The sequence below is a fragment of the Cebus imitator genome, unplaced genomic scaffold (genome assembly GCF_001604975.1).
Source record: "Cebus imitator isolate Cc_AM_T3 unplaced genomic scaffold, Cebus_imitator-1.0 Scaffold322, whole genome shotgun sequence".
Lineage (NCBI taxonomy): Eukaryota > Metazoa > Chordata > Mammalia > Primates > Cebidae > Cebus > Cebus imitator.
The window spans coordinates 2,385,784-2,394,763 of NW_016107637.1; the positions used below are offsets into that span (position 1 = coordinate 2,385,784).

The following is an 8,980-nucleotide window of genomic DNA, read 5'->3' on the forward strand; positions in this document are numbered from 1 at the left end:
GACAGCATAAAGTGAGCTGCTTGTGGTGGTATCTGCAAGGCATTTCCTTTTTAAATTCTTTTTTTTTTTTTTTTTCCATTTTTAAGGAAATGAGACAGGGTCTCTCACTCTGCTGCCCAGGCTGGAGTGCTGTGGCACAGTCTCAGCTCACTGTAGCCTCCCAAGAAGCTGGAACCACAGGCATGCACCACTAGGCCTGGCTCATTTTTAAATTTTTTTGTAGAGATGGGGTTTTGCCATGTTGCCCTGGCTGGTCTTGAATGCCTGAGCTCAACTGATCTGCCTACCTTAGCCTCCCGAAGTGCTGTGGCTGCAGGAGTGGCCACGGTGCCAGCCTGAACAAGGTGTTTTCTGTTGACCTTGCTTCTAGAGCACTATCCTTTTTTCAGCTGACTCTAATCTGCTGGTTAATACACCTACTGGATTTGTAATTTTTTTTCTTTTTTTCTTGAGATGGGGTCTCATTCTGCGGCCCAGTTTGGAGGGCAGTGGTGCACTCATAGCTCACTGCAGCCGCTACCTCCTAGACACTAACAGTCCTCCCTCCTCAGTCTCTCAAGTAGCTGGGACCACAGATATGTACCACCATACACAGCTAATTTTTAAAAATCTTTATTTCATTTTTTTGAGAGCCAGTCTCACCTGTTGCCCAGGCTGGAGTGAAGGAATGCAGTCCCAGCTCACTGCAGCCTCTGCCTTGTGGGCTCAAGCGATTCTCCTGCCTCACACTCAAACCCCTGCTCTCAAGTCATCCCCTTTCCCAGCGTACCTGGTTGCCTTCAACTGAGCGTCGCGGGGGGTCTGGACGTGTCCCCTGACAGGGACAGCTCACCTGCTCCATGGTGGACATCAGTGGACAAGCGGCCACAGGCGGATCAGGGACTCCACTGACCCTGAGCTCCTCTGCAGTCCTTGTAAAGACCAGCCCGCCTGTGGCTTGTCCCAGGTGAGACAGGGTTGGTCCCAGATGACAGCCTGGGATATTTCTTTTCGTTCTTTTTTTTTTTTTTTTTTTTTTTTTTGAGATGGAGTCACTCTGTTGCCCAGGCTGGAGTGCAGTGGCACAATCTTGGCTCACTGCAACCTCACCCTCCTGGGTTCAAGCAAGTGTCCCGGTGCAGTCTCCTGAGTAGCTGGGATTACAGGCACGTGCCACCACGCCTGGCTAATTTTTTTGTATTTTAGTGGAGGTTCCACCATGTTAGCCAGGATGGTCTCGATCTCCCAACCTTGTGATCAGCCCCTCTTGGCCTCCCAAAGTGTGGGGATTACAAGTTTGAGCCACCACACCCGGCCTGAGCCTGAGATATTTCTTAGGGCCCTTCCACCTGATAGGCCCCACACTATTCCCTAACTCCATAAAACTGCCAAAAATCCTGCTCTGCTTTTCAGCCACTTTCTGCTCCTCTGCCTTAAGCAGCTTCATCAGCAAATGGCGAGAGAGAGAGACCAGTACTGAATGTCTCTCTTCTCTGGCTCCTCTTGCTCAAGGGTCTTGGCCCCTCAGGTCCAGCGCCTCAGCAGCCCAGAGCCCCCATCTTGGTCTCCCAGCCCCAGGCTATTTCCTGCAGCTCTCTGGCTTCTCTGCCACTCAGCAGCCACCCCTGGCCAGCTTCTCAGCATCCTGCCCTAGGGAGAAGCGCCCGAGCAGGAACAGGAAGTGGGACTCACCTCTGCAAGCTTGCCTGCGTGGAGCTTCCGGGCGGGTCTACTGGCCTTCGAGCTGGGGCCTTCTGAACGGTGGCCAGCTCCTCTGGTCCTTGGCGGGTACGCCTCTTCCACACCAGAGGCAGAGCCTGTGGGACCGGGAATAACTCACTGAAAAGGGGAGTGGGTGAGGATGTAGACTGATAACCAGCCAGGCTGGTCTAACTAGCACAGGCCACAAGGACATCTCCCAGCCACAGATGTCCCATTCAGTGGTGTGCCAGACAACAAGAGCGCACCAGGGACGCAAGGCCGTGTCCCTCTGCCCAGCCAAGTGTCCTCTGGAACGGAAGACCTCTGCATCCTCATGTGAACTCCAGGGTCATGTCTGATGTCCTAACGAGACAGCACGTGCCAGGACATGGAAACTGCTTCCACCAGAAGCTCACCCTACAGCTCCTCAAAGACCATGGGCGTGTCTGTCCTCAGTACAGGCCCTACCCTGCCCCTAGAGGCTTCTGACAAGACCCTCACGTCACTGCTGCTTCCTCCCCAGGGCTAGCCCTGGGGCTCATTTGCAGACTCTACTGCTTGTTTCAGGTTGACAGTTTCAGGCCATCGCACTGTCCCTCCCTTCAGCGCTCTGCTTCCTCCGCGGCTTGTCCTTTCCTTCGCTAGAGCCTCTTTCGTATCATCCAGTGTCTGCGAGCACATGCCGTCCTACCCCCCAACCTCCGCCCTGCGTGTCTACTCCTCACTGAAGATCACATGCAGCTCACACGGCAGTCAGCCTCACGCAAGCCCACAAGAGCTGGGCTCAGCCGGCAGCACAGAGTGAGGCCCGGGCACGGCAGGTGCTCACGGAGAACATGCTGGATGAAAGGGGTGTCAGAGAGCACCTCTGTTCTGCAGCCAGTGTCAGGGCTCCACTCTCTCCAGCTGCTGGCTGTCCCTGCTCAATGTGAGGCCTCTCTGAGGAATGAGTGAGGGTCAGGCTTCTGGCCAAGTTGGACTCTTCAGTCTCCACATCCCATAGCCTGGCAAAATGCAGGAGTTACCACAGGTGACACTGGAGTGCCCACGGATGGCTTCTAACAGGAGGGCAGGACGGTCTGCGGAGTAAGCAGTGCTTAGAAGATATCGCCGCCAGAAAGCAGAGAACTCAGAATGATTCCACGTGACACAGAGGCCCCAGGCAAAAGACTGAGAGCTGTCGGGCAACAGATCCTGGGGGGCTGACGTGGCCTGTCTCCATGGCTAGGAGGGGCTCCCACACCGAGCCCAGCAGAAACTTCGTGATGGTCTGTGCTGGCCCACAGTCCTGGGGCCAATGCCAGGGCCATGATGCGGCCCCCACGACATAGCTGCCACCACAGCTATAGCCAGACCCTCGGGTCTGAGGCCAAGACCAAGGCCAAGGTAGTGCTGTATTTCTTCCAACCCTGGCCACTCCTTCCCTGGGTGGGATGGCTGGGAAGGCTGCTTCCACAGTTCTCCCCATCTCCCCAGGTCCCTGTGAGCCGCTGGTCCCCGGCCCTTGCTCCCCTTCCAGCCCTCAGGCACCCCGAACGCAGGACACTGAGGCAATGTGGGCCTCCCAGTGGGCAGCCACACCCGGGCCGTGGGAGGCCTTGGGCCCCAAGCTCCCCTGGGGACTTTTCCCACTGACCCACCCTCAGGAGGCCATGAACTGTCAGATTCTCTGTAACCAAACTCTTCTCTGGGGGCTGTGATGTGTGAGAAAGCACATTGTGTTTTCTCAGGGCACCTGTGGGGCTGAACAGTATGGAGAAGCCGTTTCATGGGGAAGGAGTCACACGAAAGAGGCCTTCCCACAGGGGTGGCCTTCAGGACAGACGCCTCCCAAAGCCTGTGGTGGGTGGAAGATGCTGTCCCTTGCCCTGCCCCAGAATCCCCACAAGCCACGAAGGGCTCCCCAGAGGGCCTGCCTATGCTGGGCCCTCGAACATGGGCAGACACAGACTCCCTCCAAGGTCCCAGCCCTGGGAACAGGAAAGCACCCAGGAGAGCAGGCAAGGCATCTGCCAGCCTCATCCCCCCAGGAATCACAGGGCTCTGGGAGCAGTACTGCTTCTCACCTCTCACCACATCAACACGTCCACTCACCTTGCCAGGGCTGCTTCCTAGGATCCTCCCCACTGGCCCACAGGAAGGGGTAGTTGCTTTTTGGGCCACACCCCTCCCCAGCATGGAGCTGCAGCAGGGCCACACTGGCCACCACCAGCCACCCCGCCACAGCTGTGGCTGTGGATGGGGCCTCAGACAGGAGCAGCAACAGTACCTGGGGGCTGGGTGAAAAAAAAGCCAAGTGACCACACACGGGTGGCCTTACTGGGCCAGCTCCCCATTGTCCAAAGTCCTCTGGAGACACGGTGGAGCCATCGAGGCAGGACAGGGGCTCTGTTCTTTCGAGCTCATGGGTGAATGGCTCCTGTCCTTGCTTGAGCCCATGAGGAGGTGCTGATCTTCAGAGGCACCTGGGCCCAGCAGTGACAGCCACAGAAATCTAGTGACATGCAACTTGATGGGGAGACCGCAACCCACGCTGGTGTTGCGTCGCTCACTGAGCGAGCCTTTGCTGTCTTGCCATTCCCATTCACATGGTGGTTACTGTAAGAAGGTAAAGGAGAGTGTTAATCATGCCCATCAGCTTAGCCAGCAGGCACCACCTATGCTGAAACTTCAGCAAGCTCCTGACAGGCTGTTTTGTTGGTTCTCCGTTTATATACCCATGTAGGATGGAGCAACAGGGACCCGTGAACACCTGGAAAACTGGACAAAATACTTTTATCTTCAGTCAGTGGAAAACAGTGCAGGACAGTGACCCCCGAGAGAAGGAAAACCAGAGAGCGGGTCCTATGACTGCACCAGTTACAGCCAGGAGACAGGTTCCAGGCTGCAGCACAGGGAGGGGAAACTCAGCCGTATCCTGCAGTCTCTCTGAGTTGGGAAGATGGAGTTTACAGGTCACGGAGGCCAAGGCGGCTGCTATTTGCAGGGCAGAGTCCTGGGAGGAGGCAGCCGCACAAAGAGGCAGAGCCAGGATCTGCAGAGGGTCCCCTGGAGTCTTTAGCTGAAAACAGATCTGTGCCTGAGTGAGAAAAACTGTACAAGGAGGCCCAGGAAAGAATCCTAAGGAGCAAACAAAACAATCCCCAGAGTTCACGCAGGGAGTATTTGTGTTCCCACAAGCCATTCTGGAGAGATCTCTTAATTCACAGGGTACTGTATAGAATCCGCAGAAGGGCATCACCCTTAGTAACTGAGCTAAATCAACTGCAGACTAAAGCAGCACTGGACCCACTGAACTAAACTTAGAAGCCTCTAAAGGATTGCTGCTTTCAAGAGACTTAACTGCATTCTACACCCAAACCCAATACTATTCAAAGGAATTCAACAAAATTCAGCAGTCAACAATTTATTTTTTGTAGAGATGGGATCTCACTACTTGCCCAGGCTGTCTTGAACTCCTAAGCTCAAGTGATCCACCTTCCTCAGCCTCCCAAAGGGCTGGGATTACAGGTGTGAGTCACCACACCCAGCCCAGCCAACAATTTAAAACTCACAATATTCAGCATCTAATTTAAAAAATCACCAGGTCTATCAGTCAGAGTCCAGCCAGGAGACAGAAACCACATGGTTCCTTAAACAAGGGAAGTTTAGTGTAAGAATTATTAACTATTTACAGGGAGTTAACTAAGAGGGAATAAAGAGAAATCTACAGAACACCCTAGGGTAAAGGGAGGTAACTAAGGGAAGGATTCAGACCGAGGAGAGGGTATGGTCACAACTACCCAATAGATGAAGTTCACTGGGCTGTCCCAGGACAAGGCCAGAGCCCAGGAACCACTTGCAAGGGTGCTAACACAGTGAGCTAGAAGGCTGTTTGAGAAGTGCTGGAAAGCAGGGGTGTAGGGGTGGGGTGCTGTTGAACTCACCAGAAAGCTCCCAGGAGGCTAGCTGGGGTGCTATGGGACCTGCCTGAAAGCTGCCTGAGCACCCTATGTGTCCCACATGCCAGTTCAAGTCACAGACAGGTGTAAGCAAAATGCACAGAACAAAGAAATGCCCTTTCTCCTCAACACTTTTCACTGACAAAGACTAGCATGGGGCAAAGGAGAAATGTTCCAGTATCACAAGGGCCAATGAAGGGCTGATTTAGAGTTGAGAGGCAATAATAAACTGCTGCAACAGACATGCAAGAAAGAGAGGAAGATACGACCTCTAACCATAAACAGTCAATAGAAACTGACCTAGAAATGACAGATTTCTGCTGTTCAAGGAACTAGCAGACAATAGTTAATAAAAATAAGCATCATGTATTTAAGAAGGTAAAGGGAAACATGAGCATGATGACAAAATGGAAGATAAAGAAAGATCCAAATGGAAGTTCCAGAGACAGTAAACACAATATCTGAAATGAAAAAAATGCACTGGATGGAATTAACATCAAATAAACACTGAAAGAGAAAAGACTCATGAATTTAAAGACATAGCAATTGAAACTACTCAAATAAGGCAAAGAGAAAAAAACTGTTGCACACGATCAACCTGTCTAATGTGCACATAATTGAAAGTCCTAGAAAAAAAAAGAGGCGACAGAAACCGTATTTGAAGAAATAAGCAAAATTTACCAAATATGATCAAAACTATAAACTCACACATCCAAGAAGGTCAAGAAGCCTCAAGAAAGCTGTACCAAGACACATCATAATCAAGTTGTAGAAAACCAGTGTTAAATTTAAAGTCTTAAAAGCAGTTAACCTGAAAAGTATATTATATACTGATAAATACAGTTAAGAATGACATGATACTTCTGCTGCAAGCCAGAAGACAAAGAAGTAACTTTTTTTTTTTTTTTTTTTTTGAGTGGGAGTCTCACTCTTGTCACCCAGGCTGGAGTGCAATGGTGCAATCTTGGCTCACCGCAACCTCTGCCTCCCAGGTTCAAGCAATTCTCCTGCCTCAGCCTCCTGAGTAACTGGGACTACAGGCGTGGGCCACAATGCCTGGCTATTTTTGTATTTTTTGAGACGGGTTTCACCATGTTGGCCAGGATGGTCTCGATCTCCTGACTTTGTGATCCGCCCTCCTAGGCCTCCCAAAATGCTGGGATTATAGGCGTGAGCCACCATGCCTCGCCAGAAGTAACACTCTTTTTTTTTTTTGACACAGTTTTGCTCTTGTTATCCAGGCTGGAGTGCAACGGCGTGATCTCGGCTCACCGCAACCTCTGCCTCCTGGGTTCAGACAATTCACCTGCCTCAGCCTCCTGAGTAGCTGGGATTACAGGCACGTGCCACCATGCCCAGCTAATTTTTTGTATTTTTAGTACAGACGGGGTTTCACCATGTTGACCAGGATGGCCTCGATCTCTTGACCTCGTGATCCACCTGCCTCGGCCTCCCAAAGTGCTGGGATTACAGGCGTAAGCCACTGCGCCCGGCCCCCAGAAGTAACATTCTTAAGGTATTGGGGAAAAAAAAACAAAACCCACAAAATCCTGTCAACTGGAATTATTTTTATTTTCTTGTTTTTTTAACTGGAAAATTATCTTTATCCACCAAATATATTTAAAAACGAAGGCAAAGGACTTTTCTTCCTTGGTCACAAATGTAAGGAGCTTACAAGTTGTCACTACCGTCCTTACAAGAAAAAAACTGAACTGGAAAACAACGCCTTTTAGATGCATCAGAGAATTGAAGTTACAGGGCAAATGACTGCCCCTTACACTGAGACAGGTCAACACAGTGAAGTGGAGCCTACATGAGCAGAAGCCCAGGAACAGAAACGAGGGTGGGAAAACTTACACAGCAATTCATGAACTGCTGGAGACTCAATGTGGACTTGACCTCCATGAGCCCTACCAGGTTCTCACACTTAAGACCAGAGAAAAAATCCCCTCATGTGGGTTGGGCATGGTGGCTCATGCCTGTAATACCAGCACTTTCAGAGGCTGAGGTGGGTGGATCAAGATCTTGAACCCCGTCTCTATTGGCCAAGATGGTAAAACCAGGTCTCTACTAAAAATTAGCCAGGTGTGGTGGCATGCACCTATAATCCCAGCTACTCAGGAGGCTGAGGCAGAAGAATTGCTTAAACCCGGGCAGCAGAGGTTGCAGTGAGCCAAGATTGTGCCACTGAACTCCAGCCTGGGCAACAGAGTAAGACTCCATCTCAAAATTAAAAAATAAAAATAAAAAATCCCCTCATGCTTCTGGCAGGGGTAAGAGGAAAGCAGCCATGTGGAATATGTTCAGAGCTTTCTGTTCTTACAGGGGAGACTATTTTATAGGAGCCCAACCTAATCGGGTTTTACAAGACCCTAATCAGACTAAGGGAAAGGCTGACCCAACTTAAGCACCCTGAAGCCTTCTACAGGCAGGAAAGAAAAGGCCTAACTCCAGCCCCCTCTTCCTTCCTGTTTCACCAAAGCGGACAAAAATCCTAAGTGAGAAGTGCTGGTGAAAGTCACATGCCAGGGGCACAGGCTCACAGAAAGATCGAGACCTAGTCACAGGACTTAATTCCCTCCTTCCTACCACATACTTAGGGCTCCTATATAATAACAGGGGAAAAGAACAGAAAAACCTGCGTATCTCAGACTTTATTTAACAAGTCTCTAGGGAAACCCAAGGAAGAAAAAAACAGACATAGGAGGAAATTTTACTTCTGATACCTATACTTACAGCCAACAGTAGACAGAGCCTAACTCTTAGCCAGATAAACTAAAATACTCACACTCAAGGGCTATTTTCCTCAGTTACTTTTTTTTTTTTTTTTAAACAGAGTCTCACTCTGTCTCCCAGGCTGGAGTGCAGCGGTGAGATCTCGACTCACTGCAACCTCTGCCTCCCAGGTTCAAGCAATTATCGTGCCTCAGCCTCCAGAGTAGCTGGAATTACAGGTGGGTGCCACCATGCCCGGCTAGTTTTTGTATTTTTAGTAGAGATGGGGTCTCTATGTTGCCCAGGCTGGTCTTGAATTCCTGGGCTCAAGTGATCCTCCCCACTTGGCCTCCCAAAGTGCTGGGATTACAGCTGTGAGCCACCGTGCCTGGCCTCCTCAATTCCTTTTAACAAGTACATCAAGTCTGGTTTTCAACAAAAAAATTACAAGGCACAAAAAGCAGACTTTGGGCAGGGTAAGGGGGCTCATGCCTATAATCCCAGAACTTTGGGAGGCCGAGGAGGGCAGATCACGAGGTCAGGAGATGGAGACCATCCTGGCTAACACAGTGAAACCTCGTCTCTACTAAAAATACAAAAAATTAGCAGGGCAAAGTGGCATGCGCCTGTAGTCCCAGCTACTC

At 50.8% G+C, this 8,980-nt stretch overlaps 1 protein-coding gene across 2 annotated transcripts in view; it reads right to left on the reverse strand.

Moving 5' to 3' along the window:
* DNASE1 (deoxyribonuclease 1) overlaps positions 1-8,980 on the reverse strand; it is a 33,871-nt gene that overhangs the window by 13,377 nt on the left and 11,514 nt on the right. The window contains exons 2-3 of one of the 2 annotated variants that reach the window (XM_037729907.1): positions 3,775-4,278; positions 1,672-1,796 (exon numbers count right to left, since the gene is read on the reverse strand). The gene's annotated coding sequence lies outside the window, so the exon portion shown is untranslated. Of the gene's footprint in view, positions 1-1,671; positions 4,279-8,980 lie in introns of both variants that reach the window. The other variant, XR_005196320.1, reaches the window with a different exon arrangement.